Genomic DNA, 23,851 nt, shown 5'->3' on the forward strand with positions numbered 1-23,851 from the left:
GACTTCTAGATTGCTTAATCAGTGGACTGTGTCCCAGGAATTGACTCTGCATTCATTACAAACCACATGGGAAGGGAACATGGAGTTGGCTGCCTGGGGAAGGGGCAGTGGGATGGTGAGAGCCTGGGAGGGGTAAGCAGGCTTGTGAGCTGGAAGAGTGTGGAGTGGGAGGTGGGAGGGACACACAGCATGGGATCCACAGGAGTCTGCTCGCTGACCTCTGAGTGGCCTCTTGATGCCTCCATGGGAGTTAGTTCTACCACATTTGCAGAGAGAGAGAGACCTTGGGAGGGTGTTTTTCTTGGGTAATCCTTTTCTTTTGCCAATGGTGAGCTCTCAGTTCTCTTTTCAGTGCCAGGGTAAACCATAGCATTGGACTTTTTAAAACATGACCTCTCTTTTCCTTCTACTGCATAGAGAATCCAGAGGGTTCACTTCTAATTCAGTTACAGGAGTTGAACTGCTCACTGCACCGCCTGGATGCCAGTGTGGGTCGACCTGGTTCTGAGCTTTGGTGGGAGGCACTCAAGCTACATGGAAGCAGGAAAAGGAACAAGGCGATCTCAGGCTTCCTCAGTAGACTGCTACCCAGGCCAGCCGGCCAGGTCAATAACTCCGTGTCAAAGACGGCTTCACGGGCAGTACAAAAAGTAGGAAAGCATGACCTACTGCTTTTAATTAGCATTAGTGCCTGTGTTCTTGGTAGTGCTCATGCTGAAAGCTTATAGAAAAATGATAACTTTGTGTATTTTCTTTATATTCAAGCTGTGGTTGAAAAAAAAATTAGCCCTAAATTGTGTGGCTCAGTCGGTTGGCGTGTCGAACCATACACCAAAAAGTCATGGGTTTGATTCCTGGTCAGGGCACATGACCCAGGGTGCGGATTCAATCCCCGCTTGGGGAGCATGCAAGAAGGCAACCAGTCCATGTTTCTCTCTCACACCGGTGTCTTGATCTCTGTCCCTCTCTCTCACTCCCCCCTCCCTTGCTCCCTCCCTCTCTATCTAAAAGCAACGAAAAAAATCATTCTCAAAATCCAGATCTGCCACTAACTTCCTTGGTAGAAAGTTCCCTAAGGATGACAGCCAACCATCTGAGCCCCCCCAGTCAGGGCCAAGTAAATTCTTTTATACAGTAAAATTCGAGAGCCGCTGTTGTAGAGCTTTCTAAATTATGGAGAAAAAATTTTGCTTTTTCTGTGTTAGGTTATTTTTTCCACTGAAAGAGGTTATGTCTGACAGCAGCAAAGCCAGAGCAGTAAGAATAAATGCATTCACTAACTTACAACAGAACTAAGTGATGGTCAGTGTACGTATTTTAAGAGATTCCCATCATCTTAAATCCTCAGTGCTTCTTCCAACGATAGCACGGATGCTAAGTAGGTATTCCCTGAAGACAACATTCTGAACGGTACCATGTCTTTTATTTGCTATATGTTTCTTAAAAACAGTATTTTCTTTAAGATCCCTGTTTACTCACACATGTGAAAACAGCCACCAAATATCAACTCTATTTTTCATTTTCACCCACAGAGCTCCCAGAGTCTGTCTGTTAGCTGTCTCCACTGGAAAACTTCTATATGACAAAATAGCTCTCCCACCCTACATTTTCGCCTTCATTTGGCAGCTGGAAAGCCAGATGTTCATCTTAGTCAGGGCGACATATTCCTCTCCTTCCAACCCAGCGCTGCCGTGAAAACTGCCAAGAAGTTTCAAGTGTGGGTGTTTTTGAGTAAAAAGGAATTCACTGCTGTCCATCAGTTAGAAAATGTTAGGTTTCCTTTTTCAGATGAGCAGAACAATAAATGACAAACAAATTGACCTTAGAACAGGAAATGCTTCATCATCTTAAAATTAAAGTAATAGCTTTTAAAGTAAGAGACGGCATCTGTAACCCCCAAACAGTGTCTTCTTGGAGAGTTCATTTGGTATCAAGATTATTTTTTCTGTTGTAACTGTCAATATGGAAGTTTTAATAGAGTCTGTCTGCAAGCCACCACTGACACAAATCCTCAGAATATCTCAGATTGTAGCAAAAATAATGCAGAGCGACACATCTGCCAAACGTATTTATAGAACGAAGCTTACGTAACCTAAGACATCCTATGCTAGAAGCAGAGTATGTTCTCCAGCACTGCAGCCTTCTCCGCGGCGTTCCTCAGCATTATTTTGGGGATGGGATGTTCATATTAAATTAACGAGCTAAAAAAATGCTATTCAGTGGATGGGATCGCATTGGAGCAGCAAATTTAAAATGATTTTTTTTCTCCCAGGCAAAATGTAGGGTAGGAAATGTGTGTATGGGCCAAGGTTGCTCCCAAATTGTCTCAAATGAGTGCATCTTGCGTATTCACATGGTTACAAACCCATTTTTCCGCCAACAGGACACAGTAGCTTGTGGGGCTGTCATAGTTCAGAGGGACCGCATCCATGTATGTATTTATTGCCTGTGTCTTCCAGGTGTGGTCTGAGCAGGTGGGGGGCACACCTGCTGAGATGGTGCGTGGCAGTTACACAGGAGTGAACAGTCCCATCCACGAGGCGCACAGCCCAGGATGGAGTGCTGATGGGAGTATTTGAGACAGCCGCAAAAATCTCCCGTGGTGCCACACCTTCAATATTTTTTTAACCCAAGTTTAACATACAGCTATAGTGAAATATGCAGCTGCAAATATTTAACAAGCAGCATCCCAGAAGTTACAGGGATGAAGTTAACATGGTCCCACTCCAAACTTTGAAATGCAAAGAAACACGCAGTCAGTTGGGAGGACATGCAAAGCACTGACTTTTGGGGGGGGGGCGGGGAATGGGATGAAGTTAACATGGTCCCACTCCAAACTTTGAAATGCAAAGAAACACGCAGTCAGTGGGGAGGACATGCAAAGCACTGACTTTTGGGGGGGGCGGGGAATGTAATAGGATAGAACAAGTACAGGACTGGACTTACAGGGACGCATAAAGGAAGCAACAGTCTCCCATACCTGGGGAGAAAGGGGCAGCTTGGCCGGGAGGATGGCCCTTGGTCTGAGTTACTCAGTTCTCAGGCTTTTGCATCAAACACTGGTGACTTCAAGAAAAGGAGGGTAAGTGGGAGCTAGAGGTCTCTCCCCGATATGAAAATGAGAGCGGCCTTAGTCAGAATCCTGCCGGAATTTTATCAGCATGCTGACGCAAAACTAGTCAGTTCTCTGCCCTCGTAGAACTCCCGACTGTGAGCTTTAGTGAAAGCTCACCTCCAAAGGAGGGGCACCGCAGGCGCAGGGTGGCAGGGTCAGGAAGCCCGGTTTTCTCCGCGGACAGTGTCCCCCATCAAAGGGGCACAAAGCTGAAAGAAATCCTTGACTTGGAGTGCTGTTTGGCTACCGGGCCTGTCGGGTTCTCAGGTTTTTGTACATGGAAGGGCAGAGATACCCATACCAGCTTTCTAGGAAGCCACCCCTCCTAAATACTGGTTTCACTAAAGAAGGGTTATTTTTGACATCACCTAAGTCAACTAACTCGCCCTGTAGTACAGACACACTGGTGCTATTTGAAGTGTGGCACAGCCACCTGCTGTGTGCGGGTGCCTGGCAACAGCCCTCCGACGCAACGGCCCTGGAGACGCGTTACCAGTTCACATGCTCCGATGTTGGTCAGAGGTGACTCACAGAGCCACAGTCACTGCTCATCATACATTTGTTTGTGAACTACAGACACTTTAATGGCCAGAGTATGACTGCTTTAGCTCTGCTTTGAGGTTTGGAAGTTCGTTCCTCTAGAAGTGATTTCCCACGGGGGTGTGTGTGTGTGTGTGTGTGTGTGTGTCGTTTGCTTGTTTTTGGTTCCTTAGCAGCAAGCTGAGTCTGTCTCCTGGGTCTGGGCAGAGCCTGGGTGGTGAAGGGCACGGTGCATCAATGAGGGGACACAGGCCCCCGTTCTGTGGGGGAAGGCTGAGACCCCTTCCGCTCTGGTGGCTGCTGTACTTTCCCTCCACGTTTGGTTTACATGAGATGGATTGTTCTCGTTCAGAACTGGCCACTATGAAAGAATAGCACTTGAACAAGATGAGAAGTACTTCAGGGCTCCTTGAAGACTGGCTTTGAACTAAAGACAGAGGTGTTTGTTTGAAACTTTAAGTCATCCACCATCACTTCTGTAGCGTGGGAGACTGCTGGGCAACGTGCCTGGCCCTCCCTGCAGTCTCTCTCCACCAGAGGAGGTTGCTGAGGACTTCACAAGACTGCCCCACTCCTAAGGTTTCCAGTCGCCTTCAGGTGCCTACTTGGAAAGAAGTAGAATATTTCTATTTCAGGTGACATTGCTCTTAGCAACGAATTCAACCCACTGTCAGTTCTGTTTCTGAAACGGTTCACACTTTAAGCTACAAAGTGATGTGACATCATCACTACACACATACACACACACATGTGCACACATGTTTGCCATAAGCATGACATGCTCACTACAGAAATGTGGAACCTTTCATGAGAGTATAAGGAAAAATGCCTACTTTCACTACCAAAAGATAGTTAATGCTTGAGGTATTAATATTTCCTGTTAGTATTTCCACATGCATACATTATTTCAAAATTGCCATTTTGCATATAAAGTTTGATCTCTTTCATTTTCCCTGCTATGAGCATTTCCATTAGATAATCATTGAAGGCATGATTTTTATTGGCTGCGTAAGACTCTGTCTTATGGACTTACCATGGTTTGTTTAATTGCCTTTGCCATTGTCTTTGATGCTTAGGATTTTTTTGTTCACTATTGAAAAATCTATTTTCTAAGGATGAGTGTTTGCATATATACACATATATTTAAATTGAATGTGATAAGGTTTTGAAACAGGTTTCAATTATTTTAAAATGCAGTGAAGTTTTTTGTTTACATCTAGGTAAAAGTAATGAAACTATCTTTAGAGATAAAAGAATAGGTTTTATTAGATGACCGTTTGCTTTGGGGCCTGGGGAGGCAGCTGGGGTCCTCAGGTAGCACCCTGTTTACATGCGAGGTTTGCCCTTTCCCATCCTTGCTGGGGTTTGCGGCGCTGGAGAGAGGTTTCAACTGCCAGCCAACCAAAGAGCATCATCAAACTCAGGGTAACTGAGGGTCGAAAAATCACTGATTCTATTTTCTTTTCCCTCATAAAATCTGTTTCAGTACTATGCAGACCAGTTGTTTTAAACTTTGGCCAAACTACAAAACTCTGGACGATATTTTTATGTAGCATACCCGCAGTTTTTCAGTCCACCCCTCCCCAGTGTGTTGTCAGGTGTGAACAGCCACAAACAGCAACAGTCGTCAGAGACAAAAAGCAAGTCGTTTCATTTCTAAAGACACAAACAGTAAGTGTCCATTTCCAATACCTGCCTTTTTGGAGTGGCTATTCCTCTACATCTTTAGACTTTTGTCCCCACTGTCATGAGTTGGAACTCTACTGGAAAATAGTCTAAAGAGCATACTGGTTCAGAAACATAAAGTGTTTTTTCAAAGAGCAAGCTGTCCAGGTGCCACCGAGCACTTGCCGCCTCCCCTCCAGCGTGGTCTGAGCGCCACGTGAGGGGCGATTGCAGTATGCTGTCCCCCGCACCTGCGGCGCTCACTTTGGGTGGACACATTGCCCGATCCCTTTGAGAACAGCCAGGTTAGCTGCTGTAATAACATTAGCAGAGCTGTCTTTGTTGTAGCGGTTTTCTCTGCGTGCAGAGCCCTGTGGAAATACAGCCTAAGGAAAATTGTTCCTTCAGCTATCTGCTGCAAGAGAGCTTTTGGTCCGAGTTTCAAATCCACGGTAGCCCTTCCTTAAGGATGGTTTCACTTCTGCTGTTTTAGTTACCCCAGTCAACTGAGGTTCAACATATTAGCGAGAAAATTCCAGAAGTCAGCAGCTCATACATTTGGAGTTGCGGGCCATCGTGTGGGATGAGATCTCACGCTGAACCGCACCGTCCAACCCGGACGCGAGTCAGCGCTTCGTCCAGTGCGCCCACACGGCCCGTGAAGCACGAAGAGGTATTTTGAGACGGAGGCCACACGCACATACTTTTATTGTAGCACAGTATTGTCGTCGTTCTATTTTGGTGGTAGTTATTGTTGTTAATCTCTTACCCGCCTAACTTGTAAATTAAGCTCTATCATAGGTGTGTATGTCTAGGAAAGAGAAGGATGCATGGGGTTTGGTGTTATCTGTGGTTTCAGGCATCTACTGGGGGTCTTGGAACGCTTCCCCCATGGGTGGGGGGTGGCAGCTGTCATCTTTTGCTATACCTGACACTTAATGATTGATTTTTTTTAACCTTGTACAGAGGACCCTCCATGGAAATTGTTCCGTAATATACGGTTGAGATGTCGGTTCAGAATGTCTTCAGGTAGGGGTTGTCTAGTGACTCATCCCTGCTGTTTTCTGAGACACCTGAATTTTCTGTGTGTCTCAGCCAATTAGGAGGGAGATTTAGTGCTCTTTGCTTAAAGCCATTGCAACAGTGTAGCCCCAGGCAGGCTGTGAGCACTTTATCTGTACAGAGACCTTGAAATATTGACAGGTTCAACATTTCATTTGTTTATACAGTTGAAAATTCTTGGTTTTCTAGCATACACTGACTGAGCTAAAAAATACCACCTTTTTTCTGTTTGATAGTCTCTTATGAAACCTTGCTCCACGATGACAAGGAAGAGTCTTTCAGTCTTATTATTTGGAACTTATGTATTGCCTTGGGAATATAGTGTATGCACACATGTATTTATGCATATGTACATGTGTGTATGTGCATGCACGTGTATGTATATACATGTGTAAGTGTATGCACATACATTGATTTGCTTTTTAAAATTCCACAGTTGTAATTATTTTAAGAGCAGTACACATTTGAAAGGACAAAGGAAAAGCTAAATGGCGGATAGAGCTTCTAGGTCTCCGTGGGGATTCCCTCTGCACAGTTCAGTCCTCCCTAGCATGCGGAGCCTGAGGCTCCTCCCCGCACCAGTGTGAGCTGGGAAGTCTGAGGTTCCCTCTCCTGGGCTCTGCCCCCAGGGGTGCTGGTGCTTGCAGGTGACCCCAGCAGGAGGTCGAGGCTCAGTCAGTCCCATCTCACTGCTGTCAAAAGGTCCTGACTATTGAGTAGACAGTGGGTTTGGTGAGCTTTGTCCAAGGCCAGGAATGCCGAACCCATGAGTGTGAGAGCAGCATCTTTTCTCTCCAGAGGGGATGTGCTGGCCCCTCGCCTGGCGTTCAGGGAAGGGGCTCACGGTGAAGCTGGCCTTGGCTGGTGTAGGGGGAGGCTGTGGAAGCGTGAGTGCAGAGCCTCACTGGGCGCAGAGAAGGGCTGGCGGCCCGTGTCAGGGAAGCTGTCCTCAGGAGTCCAGCCAGCAGGAGCAGAGGCTTTGGGAGGAGAAAAAGGAAGGCTGAGCCACGCTTCACCCTCACTGGTGAGGCCCTGCACCCTGGAGGCAGCGCTGAGCTCTGCGCGTGAAGGAGTCCCATTCTTCATCCACAGACTGAGCCCAGACTCAAGGCAGGGGCACTGGGCAGGGTCTGAGGTGGGCGGTACAGGCCGCACGGTGCAAGGGCCATGCAGGTCCCACGAGGGACAAATCGGCCTGGCGGGAGCCACGCTAATTCCATGCCAGAGGGGATGTTCCGGAAGGAGGAGAGCTAGGTAGTCTGCCCACGGGACAGCCAACCCAGACTCGCTGGGAATTAGCTGAACGCTGAACTGATGGCCGCCGCACAGAAGGCCCAAGTCTTCCTGGAAAGTCTCCTTCAAGGTCAGACAATCTGGCCCAGAAGCGCGGCATCTACCGCCTAGCACTACGCCTTCAGGTAACCCTCTTTTACCTGGCAACTGCCGTTTTCTCTGCTTCCCTAATGTAGCAATTACCCCCAAAAGAGCACAAATACAACCGTCAGTGCCCTCCTGTGCAGACGCAGAGCAGCTCAAAAGGAACACTGCTATATCATATACCCCAAAATAGCTCTAGAAACATCTCCTGCCGCCAAACACATCCACAGGACAGTACGTGACAACACACGGATCTGAACTTCTCTGAAGAAGTTTGGGAGGTGGGCGGGGAGGGTACTTCCTCGTTAATTTTAACGTACTCACAAAAGTCCATGAAGTACAATACAGTTCACTGATATTTTCTCATTATAAACAAAGGCTAATTTCTCTTAACCCTTTTAATATGTTCACAGAAATGTGTTTACATTTGCTGAGAGTGCCGCTGTATCGAGGGGCACCCAGCGTGCAGAGCGAGGCGTTTCGGCAGCGCCGAGCCTGCACAGGCTCAGAAGGCTTCCCAGCTGTAAGGCAATTAAGGATGAGACTCTCCATGTCCCAAATTCTCCATGGAAACCAGATAGCTATCGCTCGGCCTAAGTGCCTAAGATTTCACAGCATTGGTAGTTTTTTTTTTTTTTTCTTGCAGCTCTACTTAAGAGAGACTTGGACTCTCTGGGTCCTTCTGGGATTAGGAAAGCACAGCTCTGCGCCCGCTAAGTGGTGTGCGCATGCGCGTGGGCGTGGGGCTGAGCCTGTGAGCAGAGCGGGCGCGGGGCCTCTTCAGGGGCTGGTGTCTGCTTGAGCGAAGATGAGCATGATAAAATGGATCAGCTCAGGTAGTCCACATGTTCGTGCTTGAGTCTGTACTGTGACAAATAATTGGTGTGATGGGTGTTCACTGGGCTGTGCCTTTACTGTGTCCCTGCAGGAGACAGACAGGCAACTGCTCCGAATCTAGGGTGGCCGCCGGCTGGCCTGCGCTTGAGAGAACATAGTGCAACTTCTCTCTCACTTCCAGCTCTCTCTCCTCCTACTTTTCATCTCTCTCTCATTTTTGTTTTCGTCTACCTTCTGCTCATTTTCTTTCCACTCATCCGTGTTAAGTGATGATTAGAAACAGCACGAATAATGACGTCTATGGGCAGTTGATAAATCTCAGCTGAGCCAATAATTTCAACCTTGTCTTCTATTGGATCTTCACGTGGAAGCTGCTCAAAATGATAGAAACTGGTTCACCTGCATGTCACTTCCACTCTTCACCTCTGCATGTTATCTAGTGAAAATGCAGCACTGCGGGGGGCCACAGATGGACAGTGGGAAGGACAGGGAGGAGGAGACCCAGGTGACCTGTCGATCGGACAGTCAATCCCGGAATAATTGGGGGCACCTAGCTGAATACTAGGTTACAAGCCTGTGTGCAAGTGGAGGGGGTTCGGGCCGTGTGAGTGGTGTCACTGCAGGAAGCCAGCCCTGCGGTGCTGAGTGAACACAGGATGGCCTGGAACCGGATGTGGACGTGTGTGAGTGTAAGAGGCTGGGCACAACATGCAAGATGCAACCAGGGAGAGCAGATACGAGTCCAGGAAAGTTAAAAAAGAGAATGATAATGACAAGGAAGGTGCACCAGCCATCGAGAAAATAGTTTAGGAAACTAGCAGAGAAGAGTGGGGGAGTGCAGAGCAGCACTTTAGGAGTTTGTGCTGAGAAAGAGAAAATGCTGTCAAAAGGCTGGTGCACAGGGACCGTGGTCCTTAGGAAATCGTGCTGTTGGGCAGACAGGCACTGGGGCATCCCTGAGGGTTGTACGAGTGTGCTGTTTATCTTCTTGGACAAACTGCGAGCATCCGTCCTTCTCTGCTTGTTTCCATGAAGCCACCTCGACCCCGTAAGCACTCGATGGTCCCCTTGGCTCACTCAGAAAATACTGAATGCCTGCCCTCTGTCAGGGCGCTGTGCTCGCTCTGGATAAACACGGATCCGCCAAGCAGTGTGTTTCCCAGGAGCTGATCATGCGGTGACAGGGAGAGACAACTAAATGACCGGATCACTCCTCGGGGCAGTAAGTGCTCCACTGCTCCGATGCTCAAGTGCTTACTGCCCCCCTCAGGCTGGGAGGGAGGAGAGGCCTCTTCCAGGCAGCCGTGTCTGATTGAGAGTCCAAAGGGCCTGTGGAAGCTGGCGGTCAGGGGTGGAGAGAGATGAGAGAGAGACAGGGAGGTGTTGATGGAGACACTCCAGGCGAAAGGAACCACGTGTGCAGAGGCCTGGCCAGAGAGCATGTGACTCGGTGCAGCCAAACGTACTTGAGTATGGCCACAGCACAGCATGAGAGAGGGGGAAGCAAAGAAGGGATTTTGTAGCCTCTAGATCCCCTGCCCCAGCTTCTTGAAATATATTCGACAGAGGACATTGTGCACATCTAACGTATATACTGTGATCACAGGCATTGCAAAGACGTTTGCCACAATGAGGTCAGTCCACATACATCCATCACCTCACATGATGGCGTGTTACTTGTTGTTGTTAAGGGGAGAACACTAACACTCTAGTCTCTCAGCCACGTTCAAGTGTGCAGTACACACCGTCGACTGCAGTCCCCAGGGTGTGGAACAAATCCCTGGAATGTACTTATTTTATAACTAAAAGTGCATGCCCTTTGACCACCATCTCCCCATCTCCCCACCCCTCCGCCCCTGGCAACCACCATCCCACTCTGTTCCTACGAGTTCCTGGTTTTAGATTCCATGTAGACTATTTGTCTTTCTCTCTCTGACTTAGTGCACCTAGTGGAATGCCTTCTGGGTCCATCCAGGCTGTCACAGAAGGCAGGGCTCCTTTCTTTTGTATGGCCAAGTAATATTCCTTTGGCCATGTCTACCACATGTGCTTCATCCATTCATTGGTCGGTGGGTACTTCCGTTGCATCCATGTCTTGACTGGTGTGGGCATTTCATGCCACAGTGAACGTGGGAGGGTAGGCATATCCTTGACCTACTGACTTTATCCCTTTCATCTGTGTGCCCAGCATGGGACTGCTGCATCATAGGGTACTTCTATTTCTAATCTCTTGAGGAATCTCCGATTGTTTTTCATGCTGGCTCCACCAATTTATGTTTTCACCAACCCTTACCTTCCGTGTGTGTGTGTTTCTGCACAGTAGCCATCCGCCTCGCAGTGAGAGCACTACTCCCCTCATGAGGATGGTGTTGAGCACCTTCTCCTGTACCTGGTGGCCATCACTATGTCTTTGGGAAAATGTCTATTCAGGTCCTTTGCCCATTTTTCTAATGAGGTTATTTGTTTTTTTGCTATTGAGTTGTATGAATTCCTTATATGTTTTGTACATTAAACCCTTACCAAATACATGATTTGTAAATATTTTTTCCTATTCCATAGCTTCCTTTTCATTATTTTTCCTGCTGTGATGAAGCTTTTTAGTCCAATGTAGTTGCACTTATTTATTTCTGCTTTTATTGCTTGTTCTTCAGGTATCATTTCCAAAAAGTCATTGCCAAGGCTACCGTGAAGGAGATTTTCCTTATGGTTTTTTTTTTTTTAGGAATTTAATGGTTTCAGGTCTTACATTTATGTCTTTAATTCATTTTGAGTTGATCTTTATGAGTAGTTTAAGATAGGGGCCTAGTTTCATTCTTTGCATGGGAATATCCAATAATCCCAGCACTGTTTATTGAAGATACTATATTTTCCTTCATTAAGTATTCTTGGCCCCCTTGTCTAATATTAGTTGACCATGTATGCATGGGCTTTTGATTCTGTTTCATTGATCTGTGTCTGTTTTTATGCCAGTACCATACTGTTTTGATTACTGTAGTTTTATAATATAGTTTGAAACCAGGAAGTGTCAGCCTCCAGTGTTGTTCTTTATCAAGATTTCATTGGCTATTCAGTCTCTTTCTGGCTTCATATGAACTTCAGGATTGTTTGTTTAATCTCTGTGAAAATGCCACTGGAATTTTGATAGGGGCTGCATTGAATCTGCAGGTGGCTTTGAGTAATGTGGACATTGTAATAATATTTACTCTTCTGATCCATGAACACAGAGTATCTTTCCATTTATTTGTGTCTTCAGTTAATTTCACCAATGTCTTAGAGTTTTTGGAGAGAGGAAGGTTTTAATGTTATAAATCAGGTCGCTCCTCTCTCTACTGAAAGCCCTCCAGTGGCTTCCGGGCAAGCAGAATTGACTCAAAACTCCTTCTTCACACCCTGGCTTCATGTTCTTTGCTCTGCCTTTCTTATTAGTTTTCCTAAATTTCTGTCCCTTTGATATATCAAGATCATGCAGTCCCAGAGTCTTTAAATTCAGGTTCCCTCTGGTTTTCAAGTTTCTTCTCATTATTCAAGACCCCAGTCATGCATCACCCCTTCCTGAAGGCCTTCCCCAGTCACCCCACAGTCAAAGCAGTATTCCAGGCACTCTCTGCTGTGTCTTCGGTTTTAAGCAGAGAAGGACATTCTCAGAAGTGTGGACTTCAGGAGAATCCCCTGGCTGTGGTGTGACTCATGAACTTGGGGCAGAAAGACTAGTTAGGACACTGTTGAGATTGCCACAACCCCTCCCCACCCCAGGTGCTGACTGGCCCCTTGGGAACAGCCCAGGAGGGATTGAGGTTCAGACAGAACACAATGCACTTGATGATCGATTAGAGAAGGCTAGGCGGGAGGAGGGGGGAGGCAGGGGGAGGCAGGATGGTACGCAGGTGTTTTTCTTGTGCACCTGAGCAGGGAGCAACATGCCCAGGAATCTGGACCTGAGCATTGTCAGCAAATAGAAGGTAAAGGGGGCAAAGCAAGTGGAGGGAACAGGGAGACCAGGAGAGGGCGGAAAGGGAATCCTGAGGTTCACACATGCATTCAATATAAAAAAAAAATGAGAACAGTATAAACCCACCTCTAAGACAAAAACTCTAAGACATTGGTGAAATAAACTGAAGAGTGAAAGTATATATATATTTTTGAATCTAGATCTGAGAATATTTCTCCCTTGCATGTGGAGTCTCTTTCTGGTCTTGTCTGCTTGTGTGTCTGGTCCACGTTTTCAGCTTTGCTAGAACAGGTGAGCTGCAGCTGTCTGTCATAGGTTAGGTTCTTTTTAGGACTCCCTGACTCATAAACAACAACAGTATGGCTTAATAGGATAAGTAAATTATATGACAGACTAGAAGGTCAGTTTTGCATCTTGCAAAATAAATATTAGCAGAAGAAAAGCAGGAAATGCTGACAGCATTGTAATGACTGCGAAATGAATGGTTCTGGGTAATCATTCATCAAGTCATTTAAAATGCCACACGAGACCTCCTTTTCCTCCCTCACACAGACAGGGTCCGTGGCCCAGTTAAACGTGAAAACTGCTAGAAGTTTCTCTGGGATCACCCACACCAGGTCCCGCCCTCTGAGTCCTTCTGCTGAGGTTTCTGGTGGTCACGTCTCCTAGCTCATCAGAATCTAATTAGCTATGACTCTGTGAATTTTACAGGAGACTAGAAAGCCAGATATAAGCAAGCTCCCTTGAAAAAATGGAACAAATGTAAGTGCTCAGTTTTCAAGGGAAACATAGTTCAAAAAGGATTAAAAAATAAAAGTATGATTTCATCCCCACCAAGAAATTTCATCCCCAAATAGGAAATGATAAACTTATTCTCACTTTTGTTGTTTTAGGTCATATACATTAATATTATCCCACTAATATTTGACAATACCCTTCAGAGTTGGAGTAAAATGTAAGTTTATTAAGAGCCAGAAAATAGTTGGAAATAACCTATCTTTAGCTAGTGTTTCACCAGTCAGTTCATTTAAATCTTCTCTGTTATTTGGAAATGTTTGATTTACCCTATTTCTAGATAACTCCAGTACTGCCACAACAAATTCTAGCACTCAGCGAAATCATTGAAGCTGTTTCCAGAGTTGGAAATTAGCCATGGAAAGAGCCAAAATCTTTTTTAAAAAAGGCTTCAAAATAGTTGTTAAAGATACTTTGATTAATGCATAAGAATGATTAGGGATTGGATTAAGTCAATAGTAATGAAAGTGAATCTCAGTATTTGGATTTTAAAAAATTGTTCTCTGGGACTATATAATTTGTTTTATTAATAAACCATATTTGTCAGGAAAGTAGGCTTTATAGAATATAAATAGTGTGTTTAGTGTGTATTTTAAAAATTTATTTAATGATTTTATCCCCAGTGATGTCACCTAGCCATTTCTGCCATCTAGTGGGAGCATACCCTAATTACGGGTGAAGTACTGTACGTAATGGAATACCTGGGAAAGTGATTTCAAAAATATCTGGCACCCTCTTCTCTCCACATAGCTCTCCCCGGTTATGTTAAGTGGGCACATATTGAGCGTTTTGATAACTGCTTCAACCTTCCCACAACTTTTGCAAACTGGAGATCTCATTAGTAACGTTGTCTTCTCTTTTGTGGTATGAATACTATCGCTTTTCTCAATAAGCATTTAATTTCCTGTGATAATGTTTATGGTTAGAAATTTCTATTCATCATTAACCTTAGCAATTCATCATAAACACATAATATTTTATGAAGGGAAAAGAAAACTGTTCCTCTTATTCTACCCAGTTTTGCATAGCAATTATTCAACCCTCAAATATACATAATATTTCAGACCTTTATTTTTCACTATAGTACAGATGTTAGGTTTTTCCTTGCAGATTGCTGTCTAAGAATGTGCCAGTATAGCATCTAGGTCAGCAGCATGCCTGTCTTCCTTTTGTAGATGGGAAAGTTGAGGTTTGGGGTTCGGGGTTGAGCCTGTTAACCAGAGAGGTGCAGTTTTCAGAAGCTCTTCCCTTTGTTACCTCAAACCATTATAAGAAACTACAATAACATAAGTAGTTTTTAATGTATAACAACATCTAGGTTGGCTAGAAGATCCAAAGTAGAATTGTAGCATTTATTTTGAGTTTGATGGATTTATCAGGATTGTGCTCAAGGGTGGTGATGCAACATTTAAAGACTAACATTTTGTCCCCAAGTAATTTAGTAACAGAAAAGAAGCTAGCTATTATCCCCCGCTTTGGGGTCATAACTCTCTTTCATTGCCATACTAATTTCTCCTACATCTGAATTTTTCATTATTGTAATTAAGTGCTACTTTATGAGCAATCATTTCTAAATAGATGTTGATTTGCTAAGTTCACAATTTTTTTACATGGGTGTTGTTGAAGAGAAATTAATCCTGCTCCATACAGAGAAGCCCCCTAGCAATGAGGTACGCTGAAGTTGTAGGAAGTACCTTGTGGAACTTTCTGTTCTCACCTACTTGTCTTGTTTTTGGTGAAATAAGTGTGGCCAGGGAGACTGTTACCTGTTTTATGATTTAAGTGAAACAACCACCTGAAAATCAGAAATCCTCTTAGTTATTGTTAATATGCTGTATGGTTGTATGTGCTTATGTGATACTGTGAGCCTTACTGCTGTTAAGGGGCATCTGACTTCTTGTTGCACTTGAAATGGTTGGCATTGTCAGTGGCGGTCCGGGCCCTCTCGTTTTGCCAGGAGATAGCACTTCAAAGGTGCTTCCAGTGTTGCCAGGTGGTCGCCCAGTTCTGTTACCCTGCGTTCTGGTCAGATTTACATTTCCTGATTGTTATTTCCATCAAGAGGGGACAAGGCTGTGTCACACTTCATTTAATGCTCCCTGAATTCAAAGCAGAGCAAAACCTCATTGATCTGCACCCCATTTGTTCAGAAGATGTATGTAATCACTTAGAAGAGTGCTGGGCTGAAGTTCACCTCCTGCTATCTGTAAAGAAAGGCAAATTAACCCACTCACCAAACTACCAGAGCAAACAAGATCAGGAGAACAAAAGGCATTCAACACCCTCGGGCACTTGAGAAGTACCACAGACCTGAGGATGATCCACACTGGAAATACAAAAAAGCTTTCGGAGTTCTTGAGGACCACCTCTGTACAGCAGACAATGATCTAAATGGTCCTTGTTTGAAAGACTGGGTTGGCCAAAAAGTCGGTTATGTTTTTTCGGCAAGATGACTCTAGTAGTGCTTAGTTGTCTTTAACTTCATTTGAAACAATTTTGTTGTATTGTGACATTTGTCATGTCAGCATGCATTAAAAAAATCAAAATTGGTGAATTTTTGTGGAGCCATTTTAATATGGAAGATGGAAGAATATATGCAACTTTTTTTGGTGTATTATGTTTTATTATTTCACAAAAGGTGAAAAGGCAACTGAAATGCAAAAAAAAAAAAAAAAAGATTTGTGCAGTGTGAGAAGGTGCTGTGACTGTGAACGTGCCCAAAGTGGTTTGTGAAGTTTCATGCTGGAGACTTCTTGCTGGACCATCAATGCTCCTGGTTGGGTAGACCAGTTGAAGTTGATGGTGATCAAATCGAGACATTATTGAGAAAAATCAACATTATATACCATGTGAGAGATAGCCAACATACTCAAAATATCCAAATCAATAAAGTTATTGGTAAAGATGAAAAATGTGTCTTTTATTGTATGGAAAAAACATAATGGACCTTTTGGCCACCCCAGTACTTCCCTCATTCATTATTACCCTGCTTTAAACCCTGTTACTCCAAATCCTTGAGGTTTGACTCAATGTGGCAGGCACAGCAACTGCACCAGCCTGCGTTCCCACCAACAGTGCACGAGGGTTCCCCTTTCTCCACATGTTCGCTGACACGCGTTTGTGGATTTATTGGTGACAACCACTCTGACAGGTGTGAGGTGATACCTCACTGTCATTTTAATTCGCATCTCTCTGATGATTAGTGAGGTTAAGCATCTTTCATATGTCTGCTGGCCATCTGTATGTCCTCTTTGGAGAAGTGTCTATTTGGGTCCTTTTAGCCATTTTCTAAAAATGGATTGTTTTTTTGGTGTTGAGTTATAGAATTCCTTTATAAATTTTGGATATTAACCCCTTACCAAATGTATCATTGGGAAACATGTTCTTCCATTCAGTGGGCTGTCTTTTTATTATGCGGATGGTTTCCTTTGCTGTCCAAAGCTTCTTAGTTTGATGTAGCCCCATTTGTTTATTTTTTCTTTGTTACTCTTCCTCAATTTCTTTCTTTCATATCCCATAATTTTCTGAGTACAGGTCTTCTACCACTTTAGTTAAATTTTAATGGTAACTGTAAGTGGGATTTTTTTATTAGTTTCTCTTTCTCTTGGTTCATTATGAATGTATAGAATTATTAGTTTTATTTTTAAAGACTATTTTTTAGAGTAGTTTTAGGTTCACAACAAAATTGACCGGGAGGCACTGAGACTTCTATATATTCCCTACGTGTGCCCATGAATAGCTTCCCTCACTGTCAGCATTGCCAACCGGAGTGGGGAGTGTGTGTGTGTCTTAACAACAAGGATGAACCTACACTGATGCACCATAATCACCCAAAGTCCATGTTCTATATTAGGGTTCACTCTTGATACTGTGTGTTTTATGGGTTTGGACAGATGCATAATGTCGTGCATTCATCATTATAGTGTCATGGAGCATTATCTCTGCCCTAAACAGCCCTGTGCTCTGCCTGCTCCTCTCTGCCCTCTGCCCCAGATACCATCGGTCTTTTTATTGTCTCCATAGTTTTACCTCTTTGCGAAGGTCGTTAGGTGGAAACATTCCACATGTAGCCTCTTCACACTGGCTTCTTTCACTCAGTAACATGCATTTAAGCTTCCTCCACGTCTTTTCATGACTTGATAGCTCATTTCCTTTTTTGTAGCCTCGAATAATATTCCATTGTCTGGATATGCTGCACAATAATTTCCACAGGGGTCTGTTATTGTTGTATCAGGCTCACAGCCGGGCACACCGCCCATTGTGGGGCTTTGCTTACAATTAGCCAGCGCCCAGCAGGAGTGAGTGAATGAATGAATCTATTTCAGTCTGTGCTGGAAAATGTGGCATAAAGGTAGAGGGTTCTTTTCTGCGCTGTTGAATAAGCAATGCATTTTTCATCTCTTTAGGGAGCTAAAATAAAAGATTGATTTTAAGCCTTGAAATCCCATATCCAGCTTCCTAGCATTTCAAGCTTGGTCTGTCACTTGACTTCATTTCCCCTTTCCCCTCCCAATTACCTCACGAGGTTGTGGATTTCTCTCCCAGGATGTTCTCCTGCGGAAGGAAAGAGGCCCAGTGCGGAGTGCTAGCGGCTCCTCTCCTCCTCCTCCGAGCTGTGATCACACACAGCAAGCTCCATCCTCTGCTGCTGTTTGAGAGTCTGTTTCCATGGAGTGCAGTTCCCTGGCTCCGACGTGGGCTTCACTGCACACAGTGTTACAAGGAAAGGGGGATGATTAAAATGAAACTTAAAAATCCCTGATTAATAACAGAAATGGGGAAAACGTTTTCGAAATTAAGTACAGGGTGGAATACAATGCATGTTTCGGGTTACCCTTGCTCTGCAAACATTGGCTTTTGTTTTATTTTATTCTATGTTATTTTATGTTGCTTTCTGTTTGGGGGAATTGTATCACCTCTAGAAGACCCTGCTCTCCACTAGCTTCTGGGCATATGTCTAAAATACAAGTGGACATTAACTGAATTCTGCAGACAAGATTTCCTTCGAGACTTCCAGAAGACTTCACCAGTCTATCTCTACCCATGTGGCCTGACCTGTGCCCTTCCAGACAAGCTACTTAAAGAAAAAATAACAGGATTTGGTGCTTGTGTTATGGAGGTCAAGGAGGATACAGGAGAGTGAAGGATAAATACGCAATTTTGAAGCAAAGGAGACTTGGAGAGCAAAGGCCACGCTGGCCCGTGGCGGGTCTGCAGGGGTGCTGATGACCAAGGGCAGAGGGTGGTGAGCGCTTCCCACCGGGGTCCGAGTCAGCCCCGGGCCCTTCACTCCACATCGGTTATGATTCTACCAAAGAACTTGTAACCTGTTTTCCCTACTCCATGGACTGAATGAGCAGGATTTAGTTTCTGTGGACCCACCGTGTATACCGATTAGAATTTACTTGTGCCATAGCTCAAGTATTTTGTACACTTTGCAGCACTTCGAAGCTCATTAATGCTGGAAAAAGTGGTATGTTTACAAAAAGTCTCTATTCCTGGTAAAAATTCCGTGAACTTATTTTTTTATGACTTTTAGGAGCAATAAAATTTAGAAATATGTTAGAAGGCAAACAACATGAGTCACTATTAAATATTTTTAGATTTCTTGAATAGTTCCATGATTCCGTGGAAGGTAAAGGAGGAAGAATTTAAAGAATTCTCTGTGTATAGGGCTTTGGTCTGAGGCTGAGTCCGCCGGGCGCTGAGGGCTGGGATGGGGACCCAGTGTCAGCCAGGAGGGCTCTGCTGTCGGTGTTTGCTCTGGCACAAGCAGAGTCCTGGAGATGTGCTCCATAAACCTGCCAGCTGTCGCTGCGACAGCAGGTGTGGAGTTAGAGAAATGAGCAGGCCGCAGTGGATCATCAGCAAGGCAGACAGGTTAAGAGCTGGGCTTCCGGTGAACAGCTGGTGTCTGGTCCAATTCTTTGAGGCTCAGGCTCCTCCTCTGTGACGCTGGATTCATAGCTGCACTCACCCGTGAGGTCATTGTAAGGACTACACCAGATTTGCCATTTGCACATGCCAAGTGCCCAGCCCAGAGCAAGCATCTGATGAATGGGAATGTTATTTTTGTACAGATTTAAAGTCTACTTGATGGACCTACTTCAATTTCATGGCATTATGAATCTTCCCAAAGAGTATGTTGGATTCTGAGGGTCACTAGGAAGGACTTAGTATATTCCTCCTGATTTCACATAACCAGGAGAGATGGGTCTAATTCTACCCCAATATTAGATCTCGGTCTAGGTGAAGAATTCGAGTTTTCTGTCATGGAAACGACATCACTCATCTTTTGAAAGCTTTATGCTGTCTTTAATGAGCAGGGCTGATGGGAGCTCGGTCGAGAGGAATGGCTGTCCTGTTTTCACCACCTGCACTCGTGCGTTGTCACGACTTCTAGCAACCAGCCCCTTGTCCCTCTGGCGGAGTGCTAGCTGCCATTCCGGACTGAGAAGCCCCTCAGCACCGCCACCTGAAACGCCACTATGTTAGAGAGACTTGCAGGGACCACAAGTTTGCAGTTTGGTTGGCTGAGAGCTGGACCACCTTGGACTCAGCTGTGCAGGCCGAGAACTCCCTGACACCACCAGCCCCCTGTCCCTGCCCACCAGCAGGTGCCGTGTCTGACAGCTGGTGCTCTCAGTTCCCCCAGTGTTTCCACCGCTGTGGCCCTGCAGTTCTGCTCCTACTCATCCCCCACCCAGGAGGCCCATTTACCAATGTTAGAAACCAGTTTGCATTGTGGGGGTGGGGCCCTGTGGCTTGAGGGGCCCCCATTTACTCTGGAGTGTCCCTGAATCTCATGAATGCCAGTTGTGTTTGTCCTCTGTGGTGGCCCACCCTTGTAGTAGTAAGGAAGGAGTGAGTGTTTAGTCAGGGTCATTGCGATAGTCAATGACCCTTCGGAGGGTTTCCCAGGCCTTGAAGTGCTCCGAGAGATTCCCAGATAAGCATACCACGGGAAAGGGGAAAGCATCCACAGAAATCCAATTCTGTGGTGTGTTGGGGTGGAAACAAAACCAGCATGTTCCTCCCCCGCTCTCTCTGTGGTCTGGTGTCTTCTAGGCACTTCTTCCTTCCTGGAAGTTGCCCTCTGGGAGTTGGGGACAACAAAATCTCTTTTTTATAAGCCGAAAGCAGAGACTCACACATGAGAGCCAGCTGCTTAGTGGTTGGTGCAGGCATTTCATTTCTGACCTTTAATGAATTTACCTACAGAAGCAGCTGAAGATGGAAAAAACATCAGCTTCAAAGCCCTTCACAGCTCTAAAACATTCTCATCTGTCGCTGACTTGGCATAGTTTCCTAAAGACAAATGGGCTACAGATTATCTTTATCAGGAAAAAGTGTTTCCAATTTAAACTTGACGTGGAGGGTGGTCCAACGTCGGACATACGTAGTTCTCCGAGGCAGGGACAGAGAGGTGCGGACAGGGGGCGGGTGACTCTGTCCTGGGCCTGCATGTGGGAATTAAGGCTGAATTTTCAAGGTGGCATGAAGGCAAGTGAATTCTTAACCCAAGGCTGCTAAGCAGATAATAATAGGTGGATAATAATTAGGAAAATAAAACTGTTTTTTTTGACGACAAAGCACAGATGTCTTCACTTGACTTCATGTTAAGTGCGAGGTGTAACTGCCATTGTTGGGGGAGAGAAGGGAAGCTATTTTTTTTTTCCTCAGAAAGTGCTGAAGCAGATTGTCTATTTTAAAAAGCTGAATAGAAAATTCAAAGACAGAGACCTCACAGCAGGAGGAAGAGAGTAACCAGGCTGGGAAAGAATGAATCTAATAGTGATAAGCAACTGAATGCTGGGAAGTTCAATGCTGAAAATTCACATAATGTAAACTCAATTCATTTCTATGCCTTCTGACTTGGGAGTATTAGAGCTGCAGCTTCAGGAGTTCATTGCTGCCAATATTCCCCTAGCACACGAGTTGGACAAGGGCGTTTGTGTACTTCCTTAGGGAAACAAGCAAACCCCTATGTCCGGGTAACATGTTACCAAGGCAGGAACAGCTCAGAAATCCGTCTCATAGTAAAACGCCTAGTCAACAGTATGTTACCTGGCTCTGTTTCCCAACGTAGCCCTTGAAAACAAGGTTCTTTCTATAAAATACTCGAAATTGGTAAGTATGTGTACTGCAGCCTCCTTTTCTTTTCTTAAAAGATTTTATTTTTAGAGGGAGAAGGGAGGGAGAAAGAGAGGGAGAAAAACCATCAATTTGTGGTTGCCTCTCATGCGCCTCCCACCAGGGACCTGGCCCACAACCCAGGCCTGTGCCCTGGCTGGGAATTGAGCCGGCAACCCTTTGGTTGGCAGGCTGGCACTCAATCCACTGATCCACACCAGCCAGGGCCTGTAGCCTCTTTTTCTCATGAGCTCACACAGACCTTCCGTGAATGTATCCATTTACTTCATGTCTTTTCTATCATGACATTTTATCTGATGAGCCTCCATTCTGAAATGTATACACTTCCATTCAGCCATTCAGCAAATTTTGATCTCACACCCATACTGTGCAAGTTCCCGAGGGTCCAGGGGAATAAGACAAGGTGCTCAGCATCTGGTGGGGGTGACAGAAATGTCAGCAGGTCATTCCAAGCCGGGCTGATCAGTGCCATAGCACAGGGAGGAACAGGGTATGATGGGGACACAGAAGGGGACAATGTCCCTGGGGGGACCTAGGAATGCCTCCCAGTGGCAGTGCTGTCTGCACTGTGTCTCCAAGGGTGAATGGGCGTATTCAGAACCTGCAGTTGAGCTTAACGTGCAATTTTCTTGTAAAAATAATGGCAGCTGGGAGATAAATGTATGCTGTTTATTATAAAAGATAAGTCTGCTCAGAAATGAAACTTAATTATAAAAGAGTGTTAAGACATAATGAGTAAACATCTTTCATTTGGAGGAAAATTACGAGGACCTATACAATAGGGATGATGCACCATGAAGAGACAGTCCTCACATGGCTAATGCGAGGGGTCTACAGCCACCTTCCCTTTGTCCTGTCTTTGCGACTCCATAGCAGCAAGCAGGAGAGGGACTCAGTGGCTATGAAGGCTTACTCATGTAACATATCAATTTTCTAAGCACTAGAATCACCAGTAGACACTGTATTTCATAATCAAAGACAAACTAAGCCATACAAAGGTTGGATGTCTTGTTTGGTGGTAGGAGCTCATCAGTGACAAAACACTGGATTAAACTTCAAGATCTTGATTACTACTGATGCCCTAACTGTTCACAAAGTATTAGGAGGCTTTATTATGGGAAGACTAAGTGCCAATATCGAATGATTTATTATTATATAGCTGTGTCACATGCCTCATCGGTAACTACAGCTGGTCCATCATCCTTACAACAATAGACCCATCCATCCCCTTTGACCTCCAAAGACATCGCTCTGACAATTCCCATCCTCGCTCCTGCCTCATCAATATGTTCCTGTCTCTATGATCGTTCCTAACAGCTAACATCTGTACCCAGCCTTGACCTCCAGCAATTTCCTATTGCGCTCACTGTCTTCCTTACCTACCCTCTCACCAAATTATCTCTGCTCACAGCAGGTGTTTTCTTTTCGTCAGAGTCCAGCTGGACACAGCTGGTAGGCTCCAGTAAGAAAAACGCTCAGCAGGCTGAACAAAGGTGTGGACAGGGCAGGGAGGTCAGGTGGGGCACGTGATGGCTGGGCCTGGTTAGGCAGAGCCTGAGATGGACAAGGAGTGGTTGTAGAACCTCCATCACCAGAAGTGGGCAGACAAAGCCCCCTGAGAGAAGCAGTGACCATTTAACTCCTGCTTGGGCTCCCTCGTATTGGAACCAAATAGGAAGGCAGAGGGCAAAGAAGGTCACTGATAGAGCCCACGTGGTCATCCTCCTGCGTCAGAAGAGTTCAGAGAAGGGTGGAGGGTGTATCTGGTGAGCTCACCCGCCATATTGAAAATTACAGCCAGGACTCCCTACATATTTGGAGGGACCACTTGTTAAAAAAATTAAGAAGTTCAAGGTGGTGGCAGTGGAGCATCACACCCGACACGGAGCCCTTCTGAACACGGGGCTGGGGGCGGGGAGGAACTGTGCAGCCACACACCGTGGAGGAAGCCTTGATTTCAACCGTTGCCCTGGCCGTGAGTTTCTGTTCTTCCTCCCTGTTTTTCCCTCTGTTACACCTGTCTCCATCTCACGTGCTGTATAATTACACTAATTTGGTTTATTATCCCTCTGCCTCGCTTGAATTTCAACTCCCGGGGCAGAGATTTCAGTATCTTTTGTTGCATACTGCATAGAATGCCTCAGACCCTCCCTGTCATGTAGGAAATGTGGTAAATATGAGTCAGCATATGCAACGTGAATGAGTAAAGTGGTCTCTGGAAAAGAAGAAGAGTAATAAAGGCCACGCAGGCGAGATCATCAGCCTCACCGACTCCACTCGGCTCGCTTTCCGTGGTCTAAGCCCCTCTCGTCAGCTATGACCCAATGCTAGGTAAATGTAGGCCGCTGTCTCCCATT

The 23,851-nt window shown here is 45.3% G+C and overlaps 1 protein-coding gene across 5 annotated transcripts in view; it reads left to right on the forward strand.

The window, feature by feature from the left end:
* IMMP2L (inner mitochondrial membrane peptidase subunit 2) overlaps positions 1-23,851 on the forward strand; it is a 614,910-nt gene that overhangs the window by 551,302 nt on the left and 39,757 nt on the right. The window lies entirely within an intron of this gene.

This window comes from Desmodus rotundus, chromosome 6 (genome assembly GCF_022682495.2).
Source record: "Desmodus rotundus isolate HL8 chromosome 6, HLdesRot8A.1, whole genome shotgun sequence".
NCBI classification, from domain to species: Eukaryota; Metazoa; Chordata; class Mammalia; order Chiroptera; family Phyllostomidae; genus Desmodus; species Desmodus rotundus.